This window comes from Diceros bicornis, chromosome 10 (genome assembly GCF_020826845.1).
Source record: "Diceros bicornis minor isolate mBicDic1 chromosome 10, mDicBic1.mat.cur, whole genome shotgun sequence".
NCBI classification, from domain to species: Eukaryota; Metazoa; Chordata; class Mammalia; order Perissodactyla; family Rhinocerotidae; genus Diceros; species Diceros bicornis.
Genome location: NC_080749.1, coordinates 1,786,677 through 1,813,671, shown reverse-complemented (window position 1 = coordinate 1,813,671; position 26,995 = coordinate 1,786,677). Strand labels below are relative to the sequence as shown.

Here is a 26,995-nt window from a genome sequence, read left to right as displayed (position 1 = left end):
GGCACGCAGTGGGCTCCCACAAACCCAGGACCCCAGGTCACTGCAGCACTTACCGGCTCCAGCAACCCCAGGTAGATTCCATGGCATCAGGCTCCCTCGGGGCTACTGGGAACTCAGGCCCATGGCTCACCACACCACCTGCCAGTTCCAGCAGCTGTAGACAGCTCTCATGGAACCAGGCTCCTGGCAGGCTCCCACAAAACCAGGCCCCCCGCTCACCCAGGTGCTTGCTGACTCAGGCAGCCCTAGGCAGCTCCCATGGCACCAGGCACCAGCAGGCTCCCATGAACCCAGGCTTCCATCTTGATCCAGTGCCTGCTGGCTTCTGCAGCCTCAGGCAGCTCCTGTGGCCCCAGGCCCCCAGAAGGCTCCCAGGAATCCAGACTTCTGGCCTCCCCCAGCACAAGCTGTCTCTCATGGCGCCAGGGTCCTGGCAGGCTCCCGTGAACCAAGGCTCTCAGGTCATCTCAGCACTGGCCAACTCCCATGGCCCTGGATGACTCCTGTGGCTGTAGGCTCTCAAGCAGGACCTGCCAAACCAGGCGCCAGTGGAGCTACGCATGAACTCAGGGTCCCAGCTGTGCCCAGGGCCAGACACAATACTGTGGACCCAAGCTCTCCACTCACCCCAGTACCAGGCTGCCCAAGGACTCCAGCAGCAAGCCTGCCCCTGGACACCACCAGATGGCCTACCCAGGACCCCTAGATGGGCTGACTGTGAAGGCTTTGGTTTGCTAAAGCCAGTCTGTAAAGAGTGGAAGAGGTGCCTACTTCTTCAAATTTGCAGACACCAATGGAGGCCACAAGGATCATGAATACTCAAAGACCCATGATACCACCAAAGAAAAAGAATAAAACTCCAATGACCGACCAAGAAATGGAGATATAGGAACTATGTGACAAAGGCTTCAGAGCAACCCTCTTTGAGAAATTCATAAAACTATAAGGAAACACAGATAGACTACTAAATGAAAGAAGGAAACAGTGCATGAGCAAGTGAGAAGTTCAACATAGAAACAGAAATCTTTAAGGAAAAACAAACAGAAATTCTAGAGTTGAAGAACAAAATGACTGAACTGAAAAATTCAATAGCAAGCTTCAAAATCAGATTCAACCATGTACAAGAAATAATTAGTGAACTAGAAGATGTGTCATTTGAAATCATCCAGTCAAAGAAGCAAAAAGTAAAAAAGGAATGGATGGGAACGGGGAAAGGCAGTGTGAATTACGGGATACCGTGAAAAGAAACAGATAAGCATTATTAAAGTACCAGAGGAGAAGACAAGGAGAAAGGAAAAGAAAGTTTACTTAAAAAAATAGCAGCTGGGCCGGCCCCAGGGCTTAGCAGTTAAATGCGTGTGCTCCGCTACCGGCGGCCCGGGTTCGGATCCCGGGTGCGCATTGACACACCGTTTGTCCGGCCATGCTGAGGCCGCATCCCACATACAGCAACTAGAAGGATGTGCAACTACGACATGCAACTATCTACTGCGGCATTGGGGAAAAAAAGAGGAGGATTGGCAATAGATGTCAGCTCAGAGCCAGTCTTCCTCAGCAAAAAAAGAGTAGGATTAGCCCGGATGTTAGCTCAGGGCTGATCTTCCTCACAAAAAAAAAAAAAAAAAAGATCTAAAGAAAAAAAAATAGCAGCTGACATCTTCCCAAATCTGGGGAGAGATTTAGACATCCAAGGTCCTGAAGTCGATCTGTCACCTTAAAATTTCAAACTAAAACTTTCTTCTCCAAGACACATTATAACAAAACTATGTAAACTCAAAAAAAGGGTCAAACAACAGGATCAAGTTCAACATGATGCAAATCAATGAATGTGACACACCGCATTAATAGAATGAAAAATAAAAATCATAAAATAATCTCAGTCGATGCAGAAAAAGCAGTTTGACAAAATTCAACACCCCTTCATGATAAAAACTCTCAATCAAGGGTTACAGAAGGAACATAATAAAAGGTTTACATGACAAACCCACAGCTAACATCATATTGAACAGTGAAAGGTTGAAAGCTTTCTTGCTACGACAAAGAACAAGACAAGGGTGCCCAGTCTCAATACCACTCTTCAACATACTCCTACAAGTCTTAACCAGAGACATTTGGCCAGAGAAAGAAATATAATGCATCCAAATTGGAAAGGGAGAAACAAAGTGGTCTCTGTTTGCAGATGATATGATTTTATATAGAGAAATACCTAAGGACTCCCCCCCAAACTGTTAGGACTAATAAACAAATTCACTCAAGCTGCAGGGGACAAAATCAACATATAGAAATCTGTTACCTTTCTGTACACTAACAATGAACTATTTAAAAAAGATATAAAGAAAACATCCTATTTACAATAGCATCAAAAATAGTAAAATACTCATAAATAAATTTAACCAAGAAGGTGAAAGGTCTACACACTGATAACTATAAGAAATTGATGAAAGAAACCAAAGACACAAAGAAATGAAAAGATATCTTATGTTCGTGGATCAGAAGAATTAATACTGTTAAAATGTCCATGCTACCCAATGCCATCTCAAGATTCAATGCAATTCCTATTAAAATTCCCATGGCATTTTTCACAGAAATAGGACAAACAATGCTAACATTCACATGGATCCACAAAAGACCTCAAATAACAAATGCAACGCTGAGAAAGAAAAAGCTGAAGGCATCACAATTCCATTTCAAACTTTATTACAAATCTATAGTAATAAAAACCGTATGATACAGGTATAAAAAGAGACACATAGACCAATAGAACAGAATCAAGGGCGCAGAAATAAAACCACACACATACAGTTTGCTAACAGTTGATGAGTCAGCTAAGAAGACTCCATGGGGAATGGATAGTTTCTACAATAAATGGTGTTGGGAAAACTGGATAACCACATGCAGACAAATGAAATTGGATCCCTATTTTACACCACTCTAAAAATGATACCAAATTGAATAAAAGACTTAAATGTAAGACAGCAAATATGAAACAACTAGAAGAAAATATAGAGAAAAAACCCCATGAAACCAGTCTTGACAATGATTTTTTTTGGATGTAACATCAAAAGTGCAAGCAACAAATGTAAAACTTAACAAGTGGGATGACATCAATCTAAAAAGCTTCTGCACAGCAAAAGAAACAATCGGCAAACTAAAGGGGTTAATATCCACAATATATAAGAAACTCTTACAAGTCAAAAGCAAAGAAACCAACGAAACAATATGAAAATGGTCAAAGACCTGAATAGATACTTTTCCAAAGAAGACATAAAACTGGTCAACAGGTACATGAGAAGATGCTCGTAATCACTCATCATCAGGGAAACGAAATCAAAACTACAATGAGATATCACCTCACACCTGCTAGAATGGTTATTCTCAAAGAGACAACAGACAACAAGTGTTGGTGAGGCTGTGTAGAAAAGAGAACCCTGTGCACTTTTGGTATGAATGTAAATTGTTACAGTCACTATGGAAAAAAATATGGAATTTTCTCAAAAAAATAAAAACAGGGCCGGCCCTGTGGCTTGGCGGTTAAGTGCGCGGGCTCTGCTGCTGGCGGCCCGGGTTCGGATCCCGGGCGCGCACCGATGCGCTGCTTCTCCGGCCATGTTGGGGCTGCGTCCCACATACAGCAAATGGAAGGATGTGCAGCTATGACATACAACTATCTACTGAGGCTTTGGGGGAAAAAATAAATAAATAAAATTATAAAAAAAAAAAAAAAGAAAAAAGAAAAAAATAAAAACAGAAATACTATATAAATGAGCAATTCCACTTCTGGTTGTATATCCAAAGGAATTGAAATCACTATTCTGAAGAGATATCTGCACCCCCATGTTCATTTCAGCATTATTCACAAACTGAGGACATAGAAACAATCCATGTGTCCATCAATGGATAAACAGATAAAGAAAATGTGAGATATATGTATATATACATGAAATATACAATGGAATATTATTTAGCCATCCAAGAGAATGAAATCCTGCATTTTGCGACAACATAGATGGACCTTGAGGCATTATGCTAAGCAATATAAGTCAGACAGAGAAAGATAAATACTATATGTTCTCACACATATGTGAAATCTAAAAAAGCCCAACTCAAAGGAATAGAGACTCGGGGCCGCCCGGTGGCGCAGTGGTTAACTGCACGCGCTCTGCTGCGGCAGCCTGGGGTTTGCAGGTTCGGATCCCGGGCATGCACCGACGCACCACTTGTTAAGGCATGCTGTGGCGGCGTCCCATATAAAGTAGAGGAAGATGGGCACGGATGTTAGCCCAGGGCCAGTCTTCCTCAAGAAAAAATGGGAGGATTGGCATCGGATGTTAGCTCAGGGCTAGTCCTCCTCACAAAAAAAAAAAAAAAAAAAAAAAGAATAGAGACTAGAATGGTGTTTGCCAGGGCCTCGCGGGTGGGGGAAATGGGGAGATGTGAGTCAAAGTGCGCAAATTTCTAACTGTGAAATGAATAAGTTCTGGGGATCTAATGTATAGCATGATGACCATAATTAACAAGACTATATTATATACTCAAGAGTTGTTAAGAGAGTAGATCTTAAAAGTAATGACTAGACGGGGGCCAGCCCCGTCGCTTGGCGGTTAAGTGCACGTGCTCCGCTACTGGCAGCCCGGGTTCTGATCCCAGGCGCGCACCGACGCACCGCTAGTCTGGCCATGCTGAGGCGGCGTCCCACATACAGCAACTAGAGGGATGTGCAACTATGATGTACAACTATCTACTGGGGCTTTGGGGAGGAAAGGGGAAAAACAAAACAAAAAAAAAAAAAAGTGATGACTAGAAGAAAGAAGTTAATTATGGGAGGGAATGGAGGTGCTAACTCACCATACTGTGGTAATCCTTTCACAAATCATCATCTTGAACTCGAAAACTTACATATGTTATATGTCACTAATATTTCAAGAAATCTAAAAAAAAATCTCTCAACAAAGTACAACGCAGGACCAGATGACTGCACTGGTGAATTCTACCAAACCTATAAAGAAGTATTAAAAACAAGCCTTCTTACGCTCTGTCAAATTTGAAAAAGAGGGAACACTTCCAAACTCATTTTATGACGCCAGCATTACCCTGATACCAACACTAGACAAGGACACTAAAAGAAAATAAAATTACAGACCATTACCCCCGATGAACATAGATGAAAAAATCCTCAACAAAGTACTAGCAAACTGAATTGAACAGCATATTAAAAGAATTATACACTACGACCAAGTGAAATTTATTCCTGGTATACAACGGGAGTTCAACATACAAAAATCGATCAGTGTAATACGCCACATCAATAAAATGAAGGGGAAAAAAACATGACCATCTCAATGGATGCAGAAAAACCATTTGACATAATTCAACACCCTTTCATGATAAAACACTCAACAAACTAGAATAGGAGGAAAGTGCCTCACCATAATAAAAGCCATATATGAAAAACACACAGCAAACATAATACTCAATGATGGAAGACTGAAAGCTTTTCCTCTAAGATCAGGAACAAGGCAAGGATGCCCACTTTCACCACTTCTATTCAACACAATACTGAAAGTTCAAGCCAGAACCATGAGGCAATAAAAATAAATAAATAAAAGGCTTCCAAATTGGAAAGAAAGCAGTAAAATGGTCTCTGTTGGAAGACGATATCATCTCATATGTAGAAAACACGAAAGACTCCACAAAAAAGCCGTTTGACCTAACACGAATTCAGGAAAGTAGCAGGATACAAAGTCAACACAAAAATCAGTTGCATTTCTATACATGAACCATGAGCTCTCTGAAAAGGAAATTACAAAAACAATTCATTTATAATAGTATCAGAAAGAATAACATGCTTAGGAATTAACTTAACCAAGGAGGTGAAAGGCTTGCACCACAGAAACTACAAAACATTTCAGAAAGAAATTAAAGAAGACATACATAAATGGACACATATCCCATGTTCATGGATTGGAAGGCTTACTATTGGTAAAGTGTCAATATTACCCAAAGCAATCTACAGATTCAATGTAATCCCTATCCAAATCCTAATGATGTTTTTTGCAGAAATAGAAAAACCCATCCTAAAATTCACATGGAATCTCAAGGGACTCATAATAGCCAAAACAATCTTGAAAAAGAACAAAACTGGAGGACTCACACTTCCTGATTTCAAAACTTACTACAAAGCTACAGTAATCAACAGTATGGTATTGGCATAAAGACAGACATAGAGACCAATGGCATAGAATAGGGAGCCGAGAAACAAAGCCTCACATATACGGTCAATTGATTTTTCACAAGGGTGCCAAGACCACGCAACGGAGAAAGGTTTCTTTTCAACAAATGGTGCTGGGAAAACTGGATATCCGCATGCAAAAGATTGAAGCTGGACCCCATCCAACACCATATACAAAAATTAACTGAAAATGGATCAAGGACATAAATGTAAGACCTCAAACACGAAAACTCTTAGAAGAAAACATAGGACAAAATCTTCACGACACCGGACTTGGCAATGATTTCTTGGATATGACACCAAAGGCACAGGTAACGAAAGAAAAACAATGGACAAATTGGACTCCATGAAAATTTTATAAGTTGGTACATCAAGAGGCACTGTCCACAGCGTAAAAAGGCAACCCAAGAGAGGGAGAAAATATTTGCAAATCACGTTTCTGACAAGAGACTGATATCCAGAATATACAGAGAAGTCCTAAAACTAAACAACTAAAAAACAAGCCAATTCAAATATGGGCAAAGGACTTGAAGAGACATTTCTCCAAAGAAGACTTACAAATGGCATATAAGCATATGAAAAGATGCTCAACACCACTAATTATTAGGGAAATGAAAATCAAAACCACAATGAGACACCACCTCACACCCACTAAGATGAGTGCTATGGAAAAGACAGAAAACAACAAGTGTTGGCCAGGGTGCGGCAAAATTGGAACCCTGGTACACTGTTGACAGGAACGTAAAATGGTGCAGCCGCTATGGAAAACAGTATGGATGTTCCTCAAAAAATTGAACATAGAATTATCACGTGATCCAGCAATTCCACTTCTGGATATACACCCAAAAGATCTGAAAGCACAGCCTTGAAGAGATATTTGTACATCCATGTTCATAGCAGTATTATTCACAATCGCTAAAATGTGGAAGCAACCCAAGTGTCCACTGACACATGAATGGATACACAAAATGTAGTATATCCACACAATGGAATATTATTCAGCCTTAAAAAGGAAGCAAATTCTGCAATATGCCACACATGGATTAACCTTGGGGACATTATGCTAACAGAAATAAGCCAGTCACAAAAAAACAAATACTGTATGATTCCACTTACACGAGGAACTGAGAGTAGTCAAAATCATAAGAGATGCAAAGTGGAATGGTGGCTGCCAAGGGCTGGGGGGAGGGGAGAAGGGAGAGTTATTGCTTAATAGGTATAGAGTTTCAGATTTATAAGAGTTATGGGGATGAATGGTGGTGATGACTGTACAATAGTGTAAATGTATTTAATGTCACTGAAGTGTACACTTAAAAATGGTTAAGATGGCACACTTCTTTGTTATGTATATTTTAACTCAATATACAAAAAGGGGAAAAAAAAAGAAATGAGCTATTAAGCCACAAAAAGACATAGTGGACCCTTAAATACATATTGATAAGTGAAAGAAGCCAACCTGAAAAGGCTATATACTCTGTTCCATAGTTTTCATGTATTCCAATTACACGACATTCTAGAAACGGCAAAAGTATAGACACACTATAAAGATCAGTGTTGCCAGGAGTTGGGAGGCAAGGGACGAAGAGGTAGAGCACAGGGACTTTTAGGGCAATCCAACTCTTCTGTGGGATACTGTCGTGGTGGATACACGAGATTATGCATTTGTCAAAATCCAAGTACATGACAGCGAGACAGCGAACCTTAATGTAAACCACTGACTTGGTTACGAACACTGTAGCAGCATCAGCTCCTCACCTGTGAGGAATGAGCCGCACTAACACAGGTGGTCATGCAAGATGTTAACAGTAGGGGAAACTGCAGGGGAGGAGGGAGAAATGCTCTGCACTATCTGCTGAATTTCTCTGTCCATCTAAAACTTTCCTAAAAAACAATCATTAAAAATTAATGAATGGAAGGTAGGGAGTGGGTAGAAATAGGGATGAAACAAGAATATCCGAATATTGACAAATGTTGAAGCTGAGTAATAGGGACACGAGGGGGCTATCACACTTTTCTGTTTAATTTGTGAATGTTCAAGGTTTTCCACAATAAAACATTTTTAAAGCTCCAGATTAAATCTAGATTATATATACAAGGAATCAAAGAATGTGAAGAAAGCAGATATTTTTGAAGCAAGTACTCAAGGGGCACACTGAGGGAACGTGCAATCACACTGGATAGAGAGTGAACGTCCTGGTTCCACCAGGAAGGTTCAGAGCTCAGTGAGCAAGGCAGGCGACAGCACAGTCAGGGAAGTGACAGATAATGAACACGGAAAAATGTTCGCCCTCACTGGTCACAGAAATGCCAACGATGGGCCCTGACAGAACTGCCCCAGGATTTACAACGTCGAGACACCCAGAATTAGAGCGGGCTCAGGGACAGAGCACCACGTCCTGTGAGAATGCCAATCAGCACCGGCTTTCTGGAGGGCAAACCTCCCGAACCCTGGAACCTGCAGGCCACTGGCCCGGCTGCTCTGTTGTACAGACTCTGTCCAAAAACAAAGTGATTGGGTAAAGATGATGGACTGAATAAACACATGTAGAGCCCCTTTGACACAAAATCCCTAAAAAATGACCCAAAGATTCCTTCATTGATGAACAAATTCATAATAGCCCTGGGAACCATCAAGAGAGCCGACATTTTGAGGAAGACATCAAAGAGAGACAAAGCTGGTGACCGGGGACCCCAGTGGGGGGCTCCGGGTGGGCCATGGAGACCCAGTCAGGGTGCCCGCTCTTCCTCCCCCGCTTCCCCCGCCGCTCACCTAACACCTCCTGCATCGCCCTTCCACTCCCAGCCACTGCCCACCTCATGCTCCAGGAATACAGGAGCAGAGACGCAGGGCGCCCTTTCCACCAGCACAGCTGTCCTCTTGCTCTCTGCACCTCCCCAGGCGGCGGAGCCCAGCCCTGCACCTCCTCAGGGCCCAGCACGCTCCACCCGGGCCCTCAGCCTCCTCCTCTCCATCCGGTCCTCCCTGCAGCACCTGCTAGCTCATCTCCACCTTACAAACAAACTCTCCCTTGGACCCATGCTCCCTTTGGGCTACTGTCCACTTGCCCGACTCCCCTTCATGGTGAAATCTCTTAAGTAAAGTGCCTCATCCCTACTGCCCTCCCATGGCTCCCCTTCCCCCACTCTAGACCCAGCTTCATTCCCACCCTCTCAAGGAGACTGAGGTCACCAGTGATCCCACGTGGCCGAGTCCAGCCATCTTCTCTCCATTCTGATCAGAGCTGTACCCGACTCCGCTGAGCACCCCTCCTTTCTGCAATACCCTTTTCCCCTCGTGGCTCCTGCAACCTCATGCTCCACCATTTCAGTCCCCTTTCCTGGACCCTCTTCAGCTACACCTCTGCAAACACTGCCTGCTCCTAGGCTGGGCCCGGGGTCCTTCCACAGCTGCAGTGTCTCCAGGAAACCTCATTCCATTCCACGTTTTTAAACATCTCTGACCTCATCCTCACTCTGCAGACACACCGATGCAACTTTAAGAGCTTAGGTGCTAGCTCCCCAGCATCAGCACCTAAGGAGTATCTTAGACTCGATTCCTCTCAAAATTTCACTGTCATATGAGTTCCAAAATAGCATCAAATATGTCCAAAAAGGAGGAAAAATTTGCATACAATAAATAGTGGTGAACAAAGTAACCGATAAAACGTATACTTACATCCAATCATGGTTGCTTGATGGGGAAAATAAGAACACAGAACTGAGATCAGACAGTCTCAAGCTGGGGAGTGGAACGTGATGAGCTGAGAGCGTAGAACACAGGAACTGATCAACTCTAAGCATTTCCAGAAAGAAAGGCAGAAACTGTTGTTCCTAAAAGCTGAAAGACACCCACTAGAAGAATAGAAAAATCATGAGAAAGCCTAACAAATTAAAAATTAAATTAAATGGTAGACTCAACTTCCAATTTATCAATAATCACAATTGTGAATGGATGAAATTGCTCTATAAAAAGACTAAGGCTCTCAAGTTGAGTTGAAATATAGTCATAAAATAAAGGGATATAATATGGTTGAAAATGAGGAGATAAAGAAATAAGACTTTAAACGGACAAAAAGGGGTTTTCTGTGTTGATAACTGTCAGGAACACTTATGCACCTAACAATATGGTCTTGAAACATAAAGCAAAACTGGACAAACAAGAAGACACAGGCACCTCCAAGATCACAGGGAAACCTACCTTACCTCTCTTAGAAATCCACAGGTCATGGGGCGGCCCCATGGCTTAGCGGTTAAGTGCGCGTGCTCCGCTGCTGGCGGCCCAGGTTCGGATCCCGGGCGCGCACCGACACACCGCTTCTCCGGCCATGCTGAGGCCGTGTCCCACATGCAGCAACTAGAAGGATGTGCAGCTATGACATACAGCTATTTACTGGGGCTTTAGGGGAAAAATAAATAAATAAATAAATAAAAATTAAAAAAAAAAAAAAGAAATCCACAGGTCAAGTGATACAGTAAGTTAGGAAACAGATCTGCTGACGAACACAAAAAAGCTAGATCTGGCCTCAGCCTGAGGGACAACAACGTAAGCAACTAGTGGAGAGGATGCATTCTCCTCAAACCACAATGAAACAATCACCACAATGGACTGTGTGCTAAGCCACAATGAAATCTCTATATTGTCCACAAAGCAGAAATCTATAAGTGACCATATTACTGCACCTTCAAGCAATAAAAGTAAAAAATAATCACAAAATATTGGCTCCCCTCCCCCAACCTATCCACTTGAAAATCTGTCCACATTCTTCTAAATCTCTCAGGTTAAAGGGGGGATCCAGACAGACAGACAAACTCTTTAGAAATGAACAGCAAGGAGAGCAGCATGAGGCAAATCCATGGCGTGGGGACAAAGGGACAGACGAAGGGACACAGCCTCCACTGCAGGTATCAGGGAATATCACCTGTACATGAAGAAGCTGAGCACTTCCCTCCAGGAGCCAGAACAACACCACAATAAAACCAAAGACAGAAGAACGAAGCGAGGATTCACGAGGCAGGAACAACAACGTAGACCTGAGCAATGGAGTCAAGGGCTGGCTGTCTGGAAAGACCTGTAACAGTGAGAAACCTTCACAGTCTGACCAAGAGGAACAGACAAAGGCACCAAACTGTACCATCAGGTACGACAAACTACAGAAACAGCTTTAACGTGATAGGAGAACAAAGCAGATAACTTTGACCAGGACATCAGCGGTCCTCAGCTGGAGCTGTCCTTCCCCCAGGATGCATCTGGAAACACACGGGATGGGTTTTGTTTCTTGCTTTGTGTTGTCCTAATGGTTGTTGCCCTGGGGGTCCAGGAGGTCCTGAACAGCATGTCACATAGAGCCATTTCCCACCTGAAGTGTTACTGACATCTGGAAAGACAAGCACTGATCCAGATTAAATGAACAATGTGGCTGAGCGGCCCAGTGGCGTAGGGGTTAAGTGCACGCACTCTGCTGTGGTGGCCTGGGGTTCGGATCCCGGGCGCGCACCGATGCACTGCTTATCAAGCTATGCTGTGGTGGTGTCCCATATAAAGTGGAGGAAGATGGGCATGGATGTTAGCCCAGGGCCAGTCTTCCTCAGCAAAAAGAGGAGGATTGACAGATGTTAGCAAAAAAACAAAGAAACAAACAAACAAATGAATAAATAAATAAACAATATGGTAGGGAAATGTTTTCCATGGAAGTATAACAGGCAAAAGATGGTACCCTCAGTATGTAAGGAATATCGAGAAACCACTGTTTACAACTACTAAACTGTAAAAGAGCGGGAAAATCAGAAACATAGCCAATAAATACAGCAAAAATATATCCAACCTATTTGTACAGGTGGAGAAATATGTATGTAAAGCACAGGAAACAGTCTAGGAGATGACACACCAAATTTTACCATGGACAAGGACAAAAGTTGGGAGATAGGTGAGAAATAGGAGTTTTTACACTTCTTAGTTTATATATTTCTGTAGTTTTAATTTTTACAAAAGTGAACGTATTGTACTCAAACAGATGTTTAAAATTTTAAAGAAATTATTAAAATATTCAAAATGACTTCAATTCAAGGATATTCATTAAAACATGAATAGGAGGAGTGACGTCAGCAACACGGCGGAGTGAGCTTTCCCGTAAACTCTTCCCCCGATAAGATACAACAAAAGGAACAACCACAGACCAACAACAGAATCCTAGACAGTGAAAAGCAAGATCAGAAAGATCCACACTGCTGCACATCTGAGAGAGGAATGTGCTAGGCCCCTGGAGGAAGTGAGGAGAGGTAAGGAGAACTCCTCTCCCTCCCCATCAGATCAGCAATTCCGGTCCACATGGCTCCCAGTGAGGGGGTAGGGGCGGCCCTCTGCGGGGAAACCATAGCCCTTCCGGCTCTCTCCGCCAGTGGGAAACTCCCACACAGAGCACTCAGAACTGCTACGGGGTACCATCAACATCTGAGCACCCCAGGAGAGCGGATACCGAGGGGCGAATGAGAAGCCCCTCATGCCACGGACCCAGCGGGCAAAAGAGAGAGCACCCCCTCCGCCCGCAAGCTGGACCCTGCGGATCGCAGCGAACAGCTAGGGCAGAGTGCAGGGGGCACAGATTACACAGACCTTTACCCCCACACAGTGGCGGCGGGTGGAAATTGCAACCAGATATTTCCAGGATGAGGAAAAGCAAAGCCAATACAGGAACCACAATGCAAAGGTACATAAAATCACCAGACCAGAAGGAAAATGACAAGCACCCAGAAACCAATGCTGAAGACACAGAAATCCATAACCTAAATGACAGAAATTTCAAAAAAACTCAATGAAATACAAGACAGCACAAATAATTCAATGAGATTAGGAGTTTCTTCACATAAGAGATTGAAATCATAAAGAAAAACCAATCACTGCTGATGGAGATGAAGAACACAATGGAGGAGATAAAGGAGAACCTGGAATCTTTAAAGAACAGAGCTGACAACATGGAGAAAAGAATTAGCATTATAGAGAATAGGAATACAGATATGCTCCAGATGGAAGAGGAGAAAGAACTAAGACTAAAAAGAAATGAAGAAAGTCTCTGAGGAATATCTGACTCTATTAGAAAATGTAACATAAGAATTATAGGTATTCCTGAGGGAGAAGAGAGCGAAAGAGGAACAGAGAGTCTATCCAAGGAAATAATAGGTGAGAATTTCCCAAATCTGGGGAAGGAGCAGGAAATATCAGTAAGCGAAGCCAACAGATTACCTAAATACGTCAACAGGCAAAGGCCCACTCCACGACATCTAGTAGTAAGGCTAGCCAGAGTCGATGACAAAGAAACAATATTAAAGGCAGCTAGACAAAAACAAAAGATAACGTACAAAGGAACTCCCATCAGGCTCTCAGCGGATTTCTCAACAGAAACTTTACAGGCCAGGAGAGACTGGAGTGATATATTCAAAATACTGAAAAACAAAACCTTTCAGCCAAGAATACTCTTATCCAGCAAAAATATCCTTCAAATATGATGGAGAAATAGTAACTTTCCCAGATAAACAAAAGCTAAGGGAGTTCATGGCCACGAGACCCCCCACTACAAGAAATACTCAAGAAGGCCCTCAGGCCTGAAAAAAAGAAGAGAAAGGGAATACAAAGCTAGGAGCAAGGAGAAAAATAGGTAGACAAACTCAGAAAAATAGTAGATCTTTACCGGAATAGGTTAGCAACCACTTAAATACCAAAATCAAAGATCAAAGGAAGGAATTCACCAAAAATAAATTTAACCTTATCACTGTAAACACACACCCACAACACAAGATAGAATAAGGTATAACAAGAACGACTTAGAAGGCAAAGAGGAAAGTGATTGAATTGACTTAGTATAAGGAAATCCACTATCAGATAATGGACTATCTCATACACAAGATTTTTTATACAAACCTCAAGGTAAACACTAAACAAATAATCAACACAAAATCACATATGATAAACAATGAGAACACTAGAAGAGTCATAAGACAGAAGAACCAAACTGAATTGGCATTCCGAAACAAATGGGACAAGAAACAAAGGAAATGCAAAAGAACCAGAAAATAAGTGACAAAACAGCAACATTAAGCCCTCATATATCAATAATTACCCTAAATGTAAATAGATTGAACTCTCCAATCAAAAGATACAGAGTGGCAGGATGGTTTAAAAAGCAAGACTCAACAATATGCTGCCTCCAGGAAACACATCTCAGCTCTAAAGACAAGCACAGGCTCAGAGTGAAAAGATGGAAGACAATACTCCAAGCTAATGACAAACAAACGAAAGCAGGTGTTGCCATACTCATATCAGAGAAAGTAGACTTCAAGATAAAACAGGTTAAAAAAGACAAAGCAGGGAAATATATAATGATAAAAGGGACACTCCACCAAGAAGACATATCACTTATAAATATATATGCACCCAACATAGGAGCACCAATGTACATAAAGCAACTATTAACAAACCTAAAAGGAGACATTAACAACAACACAACAATAGGAGGGGATCTTAATACCCCACTTACATCAATAGATAGATCATCCAGACAAAAAGTCAATAAAGAAATAGTAGACTTAAATGAAAAACTGGATGAGATGGACCTAGTAGACATATACAGAGCACTCCATCCAAAAACAGCTGACTACACATTCTACTCAAGCACGCATGGAACATTCTCAAGGATAGACCATATGTTGGGAAACAAAGCAAGCCTCAATAAATTTAAGAAGATTGAAATCATAACAAGCATCTTTTCAGACAATAATGCTATGAAACTGGAAATCAACCATGAAAAAAAAACTGGGAAAGTGACAAAAATGTGGAGATTAAACAACATGCTACTGAACAACCAATGGATCATTGATGAAATTAAAGGAGAAATCAAAAAATATCTGGAAACAAAGGAAAATGAAAATATGCCATACCAAACCATATGGGATGCAGCAAAAGCGGTCCTGAGAGGGAAACTCATAGCGATACAAGCCCACCTTAACAAACAAGAAAAAACCCAAATAAGCAGCCTTAAATTGAACTAGAAAAAGAACAAAGCCCAAAGCAGAAGGAGAGAAATAATAAAAATCAGAGCAGAAATAAATGAAATTGAGACCAAAAAAACAGTAGAAAGGATTAATGAAACAAAGAGTTGGTTCTTCGAGAAGATAAACAAAATCGACAAACCCTTAGCCAGGCTTACTAAGAAAAAAAGAGAAAAGGCTCAAGTAAATAAAATTAGAAATGAAAGAGGAGAAATTACAACGGATACCATGGAAATACAGAGGATTATAAGAGAATACTATGAGAAATTATACACCAACAAATTGGACAATCTAGAAGAAATGGATAAATTCTTAGACTTATACAACCTCCCAAAATTGAACCAAGAAGAAATGGAGAATCTGAATAGACCAATAACAAGTAAAGAGATTGAAATAGTAATCAAAAACCTCCCAAAAAGTAAAAGTCCAGGACCAGATGGCTTCTCCGGTGAATTTTACCAAACATTCAAAGAAGATTTAATACTCATCCTTCTCAAACTATTCCAAAAAATAGAGGAAGATGGAACACTTCCTAAATCATTCTATGAGGCCAACATCACCCTGATACCAAAACCAGACAAAGACAATACAAAGAAAGAAAATTACAGGCCAATATCGCTGATGAACATTGATGCAAAAATCCTCAACAAAATATTGGCAAACCGAATACAACAATACATTAAAAAGATCATACACCATGATCAAGTGAGATTTATACCAGGGACGCAGGGATGGTTCAACATCCGCACATCAACCAACGTGATACATCACATCAACAAAACAAAGAATAAAAACCACATGATCATCTCAATAGACGCAAAGAAGGCATTTGACAAGATACAACATCCATTTATGATAAAAACTCTCAATAAAATGGGAATAGAAGGAAAGTACCTCAACATAATAAAGGCCATATATGACAAACCCACAGCCAACATCATACTCAACGGGGAAAGACTGAAAGCCATTCCTCTGAGAACAGGAACGAGGCAGGGCTGCCCACTCTCACCACTCCTGTTCAACATAGTACTGGAGGTTTTGGCCAGAGCAATTAGGCAAGAAAAAGGAACAAAAGGAATCCAAATAGGTAACGAAGAAGTGAAACTCTCACTATTTGCAGATGACATGATTGTATATATAGAAAACCCTAAAGAATCTGTTGGAAAACTATTAGAAACAATCAACAACTACAGTAAAGTTGCAGGGTACAAAATCAATCTACAAAAATCAGTTGCATTTCTATATGCTAATAATGAACTAACAGAAAGAGAGCTCAAACAGATAATACCATTTACAATTGCATCAAAAAGAATAAGATACCAGGAATAAATCTTACCAAGTAGGTGAAGGACCTATACAATGAGAACTACAAGACATTATTGAAAGAAATCCATGATGACATAAAGAAATGGAAAGATATCCCATGCACGTGGATTGGAAGAATAAACATAGTTAAAATGTCTATGTTACCTAAAGCAATCTACAGATTCAATGCAATCCCAATCAGAATCCCAATGACATTCTTCACGGAAATAGAAAAAAGAATACTAAAATTCATATGGGGCAACAAAAGACGCAAATAGCTAAAGCAATCCTAAGAAAAAAGAACAAAGCTGGAGGCATCACAATCCCTGACTTCAAAACATACTACAAAGCAATAGTAATCAAAACAGCATGGTACTGGTACAAAAACAGACACACAGAGCAATGGAACAGAATTGAAAGCACAGAAATAAAACCACACATATATGGACAGCTAATTTTTGACAAAGGAGCTAAGAACATACAATGGAGAAAGGAAAGTCTCTTCAATAAATGGTGTTGGGAAAACTGGACAGCCACATGCAAAAGAATGAAAGTGGACCATCTGCTATCGCCATTCACAAAAATTAACTCAAAATGGATCAAAGACCTGAAGGTGAGACCTGAAACTATAAAACTCACAGCAGAAAATATAGGGAACACACTATTTGACATTGGTCATAGAGGAATCTTTTTGGATGACATGCCTACCCAGACTAGGGAAACTAAAGAAAGAATAAACAAGTGGGACTTTATCAGATTAAAGAGCTTCTACAAGACAAACGAAACCAGAATCAAGATGAACAGACAACCCACCAGCTGGGAGAGAATATTTGCAAAACATACATCTGACAAGGGGTTGATCTCCATAATATATAAAGAACTCACACAACTGAACACCAAAAAAACAAACAATCCAATCAAAACATGGGCAGAGGAAATGAACAGACACTTCTCCAAAGACGATATACATATGGCCAACAGGCACATGAAAAGATGTTCAACATCACTAATCATCAGGGAAATGCAAATCAAAACCACACTAAGGTATCACCTCACGCCCATTAGAATGGCTATAATCACCAAGACAAAATCAACAAATGTTGGAGAGGATGTGGAGAAACAGGAACCCTCATACACAGCTGGTGGGAATGCAAACTGGTGCAGCCTCTATGGAAAACGGTATGGAGATTCCTCAAAGAATTAAAAATAGAGGTGCCCTATGATCCAGCCATCCCACTACTGGGAATCTATCCAACGCACCTGAAATCAACAATCCAAAGAGGCTTATGCACCCCTATGTTCACTGCAGCATTATTCACCATAGCCCAGAAGTGGAAGCAACCTAAGTGTCCCTCGACTGACTATTGGATCAAGAAGATGTGGTATATATATACAATGGAATACTACTCAGCCATAAAAAAAGACAAAACCATCCCATTTGCAACAACATGGATGGGCCTGGAGGGTATTATGTTAAGTGAAATAAGCCAGAAAGAGAAAGACAAACACTGTATGATCTCACTCATATGTGGAATATAAACCAACACACGGTTTACTGTGTTACCAGGGGCAATGGGGGTGGGGGGTGGGCACAAGGGGTGAAGGGAGACATATATATGGTGATGGACAAACAAAAATGTACAACCCCAAACTTCACAATGTTATAAACTATTAAAACACCAATAAAATACATTAATTAATTAAAAACATGAATGGAAAGAACCTCCCCATGACTTTAAGAGTCTCCCATAACTTTTCTAATAGTTTATTATGTCGATATTATTTCACATTTAGATCCTAACTCATTGGAATTTACATTTGTGTGAGAGATGCAACAGAAGCTGACTTTCTCCTGTTCAAGTGGAAAACCAACCATCCAGGCACCATTCATTGGGTAGGTCTGGCTTTCACAGCTGACCTGCAATGCCTCCTTTCCCACTTGCTAAACCCCGACAGCTACCGCAGCCTCTCGAGTGCCCTAGAGCGAGCGGGGTGAGCTCTGCAACCTGGGCTCCCTGTCTGCGAGGGGCGGTTACCAGCAGAGCCTTCTCCCAAGACAGCAGCAGGCATGCTGCACACAGAAGTGCTCAGGGGCCGTCTGCTGCAGAGCAGGAAACCCCTCATGATGAGCAGGCAGTGGGGGAGCCCCGAGCCCCGGGACTGACCTCGGCGGGGGGCACCAGGCTGCTAAGGCAGGGAGCCCCCTCCCTTCAGCTCGTCCAGCTCCTCCTGCAACATGTGCACCTGGCTGTCGGCGGCTGCCCCTCTTCAGCTCGCCGTTCTATCCACCTGCTCCCGCAGGCGGCACCCGTGCTCCTGTTCCCCCGGGAGCAGAAGCAGTAGGAGTGCAGCAAGTCGAGGAGATCTTGGGCGCCCAGTGCTGACAGGATGAGCCCGCTGAGGGACGTGGGGTCGGTGTCGCTGTGCTCGCCCTGCACAGCTTCTGCGGCTGGCTTCGGGGTGACGTCTGTTGGAGTGGAGGGGCTCTGGGAGGGTTTCTGAGGCATCATTGTGAATGATGAACTTGGGGGCTCTGGGCCAAGCCCTCGTCAGGCCTCAGGCTGGTCCCGCTGCAGCTGGGCTCCACGTCTCTCTTCAGCCTCCTTCGGTCGACAGGCTCTGGGGGACAGATGGCCTCTCTTGAATGTACACTGAGGAGAACCTGTAAGAAGGAAACCAGCCAATAAATCTGCATGCCTCAGATCCTGGGGGTAAAGTCACCCACGGAAAGGCCACTCTTACCCAGCAGCCCCTCGCTGGGAAGAGGGGGTTTCATCGCCAGCATCTACAGCAGACGTGTTTGCATCTCCCTGGCTGCCTGATGCTGTGGAGGCCACACTGTCTCCTGGAGTTCCTTCCAGAGACTCTGCGCCCGCTCCCGATTGGCGGCTTCCTGGGCAGCCCTGGCTGCGGGTTCGCCCTGCAGAGGGGGTCGCTTCAACTTGCGGGACCCCAGCTAGGCCCTCAGGTTTTCCCTCAAGGACGACGATGAACCTGCAGCTCCTTTCCCATCTGCCTCACTCGCATGTTCCCTCGCAGGCCCCCGGCGGCCTTCCTGGTGTCCTTTCTCCTGGGGCGGCCAGGGCCTTCAGCCCCCTCTTCTCAGTCAGGTGGAAGATGGAGGGCACGGCCGCGGGTTTGAGCACATAATACTGATCCTCCAGCCTTTCCGAGAGCTTTTTTTGGTGAAATGTTCACTACAGATGAAAGAATGCTTAGTGGGGTCCAGTCATCCCTGTGAACAGCTTTTAACCACTGGACCACACATTTTGAGCTCTTTATGCAGAGCCTGCAAGGATAAATAAAAAAGTAATTAGAAAGAAAGAATTAAATGTCTCGCCCTAAAATGATCAACTATAAAAGCAAAACAAGTGTTTCTGCGGACACCCAAACCTGTAGCGACTTTGCCCATTAAACCTTTAGTAAAGATTTAAGGAATCTTTAGTAAAGATTAAGGCACCTTCTGCTTGCAAGTTATTACTGGAATAGAAAGATGAAAGACCCACTGTCTACTTTAAGGAGCTCACCGTCTGTAGGGCAGAGAAGGAAGGGGAGGACCTCCTCCCAGGCTGTGGTAAGTGCCCTGTAGGGACACAGATGCTCGGGCAGATAGCACAGGATGGCATCAAGACAACAGGAAAGGCTTCAGGAAGCCCCGGACATAGTTCCTAGAAGCTCATGGCTGCCCAACCCTCCTGCTGTCCCTGGGATGCAGGACTTGGGGTGCTAAAACAGAGAGGGTTGGTCCCCCTATTTCAAAGCCAGGCCAGGTGTCGGCCAGCAGAGCCTCCCAGGCACTCAGCAGGGCGCCTGGCCCCAGCTCTGTGCAAGCAGCTGAGGATGCAAGACCGCCGCCAAGAGGAGGTCAGCCCCAAGAGCTGCAGTTCCGTGTTCCTCCTGTCCTTCCACTACCAGGAGGAAAGCTGCTCCCTGTACAAAGCAAGCAGCCCCTGCAAGACACCGACTAAGGCACTTCATCATCTCTTCTCCTCATTAAGGTAAAATCTCTATTTAGACCAAACTGTGCACATGGGCGGGGGCGCGGGGGTGGAGGGGGTCTCTCCCGAGGGCTGTCTGCTCCACCTGAGGTCATCTAGCCCCTTGAGGCCGCTGTGGACCAGACCAGATGAATACTAGGTCCTCAGGGAGTTTCAAGCAACATGACCTTCTAACCTTTCTCAATGCTTTGTGACTAGTTACCAAAGGACCCCCACCTCCTTTGCCCCCAGACCACGTTAGACCACAACAAGTGCCAAGAGCAGCCTTCTCTGCAGTGCTTTGCCTCATTCTCAAAAACAGTAACAAAACTTTTGGGACACAGGCTCTGAAGGAAACCGTCAAGAAAGCATGGTGGCTGACCTCTGAGACCAGCTCATGTTACTAGTTCTTTGGATAGATTGTAACAACTTCCGACTTAGAACAAACCACTGTAAACTTTCAATAAGATTACAGACAACAAGTGCCATTCAGGTCTTTCAAACTTCAATAACAACCTGCAACACGAAACAAAAGGATCTGCCAGGAGGTTTTCAAAGTAGAATGTCTTCAGTGCACTGTTCTGGGACGTCCAGTGTGGAGTCCAAAGGACTCACTGAACTGGCTGAATTCCAGAAGCCCTCCTGAAGGGAGCCAGGCCAGGGGGAAGGCAAACCCCTCACCCCACTGTGGGAGCCCAAGGAAGACGGTGGAGAGAGAAGCCCCTTCCCTGAGCCCCCAGGGTAAGTCTCCCTGTGAGGAGTGGGCTGCGCCCGGCTCTACCCAGGATGCTGTCAGATGCCCAGTCTGCAGGGTCAGCCTCCCAGTAAGGAGTGGGCCGCACCCTCCTCCACCCAGGATGCTGTCAGATGCTGAGTCCGAATCCGCACGGTCAGCCTCCCCGCGAGGAGTGGGCTGCGCCCTGCTCCGCTCAGGATGCTGTCACATGCAGAGTCCGAGTCCACAGGGTCAGCCTGGCCCGCAGGGTCAGCCTTCCTGTGAGGAGTGGGCCGTGCCCTCCTCCACCCAGGATGCTGTCACATGCAGAGTCCCAGTCCACAGGGTCAGCCTGGCCAGCAGGGTCAGCCTCCCCGCAAGGAGTGGGCTGCGCCCTGCTCCGCCCAGGATGCTGTCAGATGCCTCTCCAGGACTCACCTCCAGCACAGAGCCACCTTTCCCTGCACTGCCAGGACCCTTCTAACAACAGAGCTTCTGGGAGGCACGTCCATCAAAGAGGTACAAGCTGCATTTGCTCAGCTGCATTCCTGATCGCAGAGATCAAGGCAGGCTCCATGCCATCAGAAGAGCAGAAAAGTCACAGCAAATGCAAAAAGATAGTGACCTAAGGAAGAGCGTTTCCAGAACACCCTGTTTCTCGACATTGTTGGCCTCAGCCCGAATCAGTGGAGACCAGGGTGGCCGTGGGGTGGGGGTGAGAGGGTGGTGGAGGCCATAAAGTGGGCGCCAGTGGCCGTGGTGGCCCCAGGCGCCCGGACTAGAGACGGTGGCACAGACAAAGCCACACAGCGCCCGGAGCTGACTCACCCGCTGGACCGGCCGAGGACAAAGTGCCGCACGCCTCGGGCTGGACCGCGCGGGGGTGCTGACCGGGCGGCAGCGCCGGTTACCTGTGGAAGGAGATGGCGGTTTCTCCTGCTGCCCGGCGATGGGAGCAGTTCGCGGCCGCGCAGCGATCACCATCCCGGGCCTCAGGCTATCGCGCCGCCATGCTCCGGCCCCTTCCTCGCCACCCCACAGCGGGACCGCCACAAGGGTAAGGGTTCGCAGCGACACTCTGCGACGTGGAGCTGATCCCCGCGGCCTGCAGGACGGCAAGATGGCGGCGCGCGCCTGCCCGTCAGCCGTAAAGCAAGATGGCTGCGCCCATGAGCCTAGGCAAACTGCCAGCCGACGCGCCCGCCCAGGGTCGCGCTGCCCAAACGCGTCTGTTCCGCTGCCCCGATGGGTCGCTGCTGTGGTGTTCCGAGCGAACGACCCAGACCGCGGGGGAGCTGACTGTGCGGGCAGGCCCTCTGCGCAGGGACCTGCCGTACGCCAAGATGGCGACCCACGCACTTCTGCCTGCACTTCCGGCCTGGCCCATGTTGCTCGGCCGGATTGGCCCCAGCGGCTGCCCGTCGCGTGGCGCTCATTCTCCGGGGCAGCAGAAAGAAGAACGCGGGTGAGGGCGTGCCTGGGCGGGGCGGCCTGGGAGGCTGCGCTCGCCTGGGCCCTCGGCCGCCAGGACTGGCCGGCGCGGTTTGCGGCGGGGCCGCGGGGCGGAGCATGGTCCTCGAGCGGAGCGGGTGGCGGCGCCTGTGGTGAGACCGGCGCCTCTGACAGCCCGCTCCCTGCGGGTCTGGACGCTCTTCCACTCCGCCCGCTGCGCTCGGGCGCCGGCCTGACAGGACAAGGCCGCTGGGGCGTGTGGGAGCGGGGGCAGCGGGGCATTGGGGAGGGGAGGGGAGGGAAGGGGTGCGCTGGCGGAGCTGGGACGCCGGCTGCTGGGGCGGGGGCAGCGGGGCGTTGGGGTGGGGAGGGGAGGGGGTGCGCTGGCGGGGGTGGGGCGCCGGCCTGACAGGCCAAGACCGCTCGGGCGTGGGGGGCGGCGGGGGTCAGCGAGGCGTTGGGGAGGGGAGCGGAGGGGAGGGGGTGCGCCGGCGGGGCTGGGGCGTCGGCCTGACAGGCGAAGGCCGCTGGAGCGTGGGCGGGGAGGCGGGGGCAGCGGGGCGTTGGGGAGGGGAGGGGAGGGGGTGCGCCGGCGGGGCCGGGGCGCTGGCCACTGGGGCGGGGGGCAGCGGGGCGTTGGGGAGTCTGTGGCTCTTTTCCACCAGAGGAGAGCAGAGAATGGCCGCCTGGAATCCTTCGTATGAAGTCCCTGTGCCCCTCCCAGGCTCTCTTCTGGCACAGACATCCTATGGGAAGGCCTTGGAGTGGAGGTTCCTCTCTGCAATCTTTCTTGGGTGTTCTGGCCTGTTAGCACTGCCCCTCCCTGGGTTTGTCACCTTGAAAAGATTTACTCACTTAGTGGAGCCTCAGGTTTTCAAAAGTTAAAGTTTATGTAATCAGTGGCCTTGAAAAGCAGTATAAAATATTTCCAAAGAGGCAAGAAATAGGTACTTCAGAAAAAAATAAAAGATTCTAATATTAAATGTTACATTGAATGTGTTAAAAATTCTTGTTTCCCCCTTGAGCGTGTGTAGTCCTGTTCTGAGGTCAGTTCTTTTCTTTGGGATTGGGTGTTCCAAATAGAATTCCAGGGCTTACATTTGAACAGCAAATGTGTTAAGTATGATTAATTGTTTATAAAACAGTGTCTTGCTGTGGAAATAACAATTAATATTATTTTCTGAAAGTAATAAATACATGTGGCTTTTCTCATTGTACCAGAAAAATGCTTTATAACTTTCTTCCCTGCTTTCCACATAAACTGTGGGTTTGTGTGACTTTGCTGGATTCTTCAAACACTGGGTTGTGTCATTTACAAGATCACTGTGGTCCAAAGCTACGTGACTGGGAGCAGAAGCCTGGGGTCAGGGTCTGTAAGCTAAGCCCCCCTTGAGCCTGCACAGGGAAGTACTTGAGGGCCCACACGTTCTTCCTGGGTGTCCTCCCTGGTCATACCCACTGCAGAAGGAGCCTTTCTGCTGAGAGAAGCTGCAGAGCCCTGGAAAGCTGGGAAGGCACCTGCACAGGGGGAGGGAGTTGCTGCCCTTCCTGAGGTTGTTCCTGTGCTCCCCTTGGGCCTGTGTCTACACGTAGGGTGGAGTTTTGCACCCACAGTGCAGATGCCTGCAGAGGGTAATTTATGCACATTGGGAAAGTCTGTGAAATCAGGAGTTCTGTGTCTGGATTAGGGTTTATGAATTTAGGGTTCATTTGGGTCACAACCTTAAACTGCATCCTGCCGAGAGTCTTCTCACTTGTGAGAGTGGAACCTGAGAGAGGGAGCCCTTCTCTTCCTCCCCCGGCAGAGGAGGGTGTGTGAGCTCCCAGAGTCCATTCCTGTGGCTGCTCAGGTGTCCCCACCCTCCTGCACCAGGAACTGACCCACTCAGGGCTTCTGTCCCCACCAGGAGAGTTTAGAATGTGTTTAACTTTCTGAATGTGGCTTTCCTTCTGTCCCTGGGAAGCAGGCTGCTTATCTGTGCTGATTCCAATATTTGTGTTTCTTTGCTTTGGATTCCTGTATCGATTGAACAGTGCAGCCCTGTGCCTCTGGTTTCCCTTAGCGCCTTGTAATTTTATTTCCTGTATAACAAATAACATTTCGAGTTTCTTGGGCTTAAAAATGTGAATTAATGGAGAGATCTAATGTCAGTAAGGCAAGAAAATTGTGGAACTAAATAGAATTTTTGTCCCTTTTAGGCAAGAGACTCTCAAGATGTGAAATGAATGTGTTGAAGTTTTCAGGTGCAGTTTTCGTCTTTACATCAGTGTTTGCGTGTGCATGTCCCTAGAGAACACAGATTTAAAAAGCTAAAGCAATGGAATTTCTACTTTAATTGATGTGAAGAAAACTAATCAAACTATTCCTACTATGTTTAAGGAGCTAAACCCAAACCCCTGTTGCGTTATAATATGCCACTGATTCCTGAAAATACTGCCTGTGTGAGATACAGTGAAAGGACAAACTAGGATGCACCTTGCCCTTTTAGTTAGCAAGCGATATGAAAATTTCATTTCCTCTGGTTTACTCTTTTGTAACCGTTAGTGTGCTAAAGGAATTAAATCTTAGAATGGTTTCCTATGTACAAAAGTTAAAATTAAAGAAAAACATGGTATGTGTAAATTTCTGTTTATATTAGATAAACCTGTAAGATAGAAAAGTCTAACTTCAGAAGAGTCACTGCCAACACTTCTGGGTCCCCTCCAGCGCTGTTACTCCAGCCACCCCCAGTACACAGTTCTGATCATTCTTGAGCTTCCTGTTGGTGTTTCTTTATATAAAAACAAGCCATTGAGAATGCATATTTTTGTACGCATGTTAGTCCTTGTAATGAGCGGTCAGACTCCACACGTTTTGATGTATGCTGACAGCTTACGCCTCTCCTCTACCTCTTCCCCTCGTGTCCACACCTGGACAAGCTGAGGAGAAAGTCCAGAGGCTCCCTTCTCTGGCATTGGCTTTGGATCCAAGCACACAATCCCCTGTCTGTGTGCAGAACTCTTGCCCTGGTCTCACCCCTGGCAAAGATTTCTTGCTTTGACCAAACTTTAGTCAGGCTCCTGAACCTTCTTGTAGGCCTGTCTGTGCACTTACTTATAAAATCCAGTTTTAGCAAGAACCTTGCTAAGTCACTTTAACCAGAACCCACACCTGTATGTCTGATCGCCCTCGCCATCTGTTCAGGCTCCTCCTCTTCCTCCACCATCCCTCAGGTGGTGTCTGATCACTCTGGCCTGTGTTCAGTAAGAATCCTGTTAGGTCAGGTTAGCCAGTAACCCAACACTTGTTTTTTCTCTTAGTAATTTTCCATCCCCTGACCCCCACCATGCTGCCTGGCCATGAATTCCCACTCGCCCGTGCTGCATTCAGAGTCGAGCCCAATCTTGTTTCTCCTCCACTGTAAATCCCATCACGGTGGTCTCTACGTATCACAGTGGTTCTGAATAAAATATGCCTTACCATCTTTGACAAGTGTCATTGAATATTTTTCTTTAAAACCCCCAACCACAATAAAAACCCAGACCAGGCTCCTTTCCTTGCTCCCTCAAGCCATTTCAGAGCTGCTTGAGAGTCTGGACCTGCTCTCCTCGGAGACCTCTATTATGTGAGTCATAAGACTTTTCCTAACTTCTGTGTGTGTGTGGAGGGGGGCACACACCAGCATCAGTCTCTACATGGGAACCACAGCACTTGCCAGTGAGCAGTCATATTTTGAAAGGAAGCTCTTTCTCTGAGTGGTAGGTCTCAACAGTGGGCTCAAAGTATTCAGTGAACCATGTTATAAACAGATGTCCTGTCATCCAGGCTTTGTTGTTCCATTTGAGCATTGACTTTAACTTAAAGTCACCAGATGCATCACGCCTAACAGGAGAGTAAGCCTGTAGAAAGGCCCGGGCTGGGGTGGGGGGGTGGATTGGAGGGGGAGGGGAGAGAACAGGATCAGTTAGAGGAACCAGAGGTCAGAGTGTGAGACAGCAGCTGGAGAAGGGGCCAGAGCAGTTGGTAACAGCACAGCAGCCAGGTCAAGGCCCTGTGCACCATGTCTGGGAGTCAGGACCTTCTCCTAATTGCAGTCAGTGGGGGAGCCCCACTTCTGGTTGGATCCCTGGGGGACAAGAAGGCAGTGTCTTACCACGTCTGTCTGTCCACAGCTCCCAGACCCTGGCCAGGGAGCACGAAGCACTGATGCAGAAGTACCTGCACCTGCTGCACATCGTGGAGCCGAGAAGACAGTGGCCAAGCAGCTACGGCAGCAGATCGAGGATGGGGAGATCAAC

At 45.7% G+C, this 26,995-nt stretch overlaps 1 protein-coding gene across 5 annotated transcripts in view; it reads right to left on the bottom strand.

Moving 5' to 3' along the window:
- The window catches only part of LOC131410570 (ral guanine nucleotide dissociation stimulator-like), a 33,980-nt gene extending 15,163 nt beyond the window's left edge, over window positions 1–18,817 (bottom strand). For 2 of the 5 annotated variants that reach the window (XM_058548672.1, XM_058548676.1), the window contains exon 1: window positions 18,739–18,817. The gene's annotated coding sequence lies outside the window, so the exon portion shown is untranslated. The remainder of the gene's footprint in view (window positions 1–18,738) is intronic. The other 3 variants (XR_009221300.1, XM_058548679.1, XM_058548673.1) reach the window with 3 other exon arrangements.
- Between the last annotated feature and the right edge of the window lie 8,178 nt (window positions 18,818–26,995).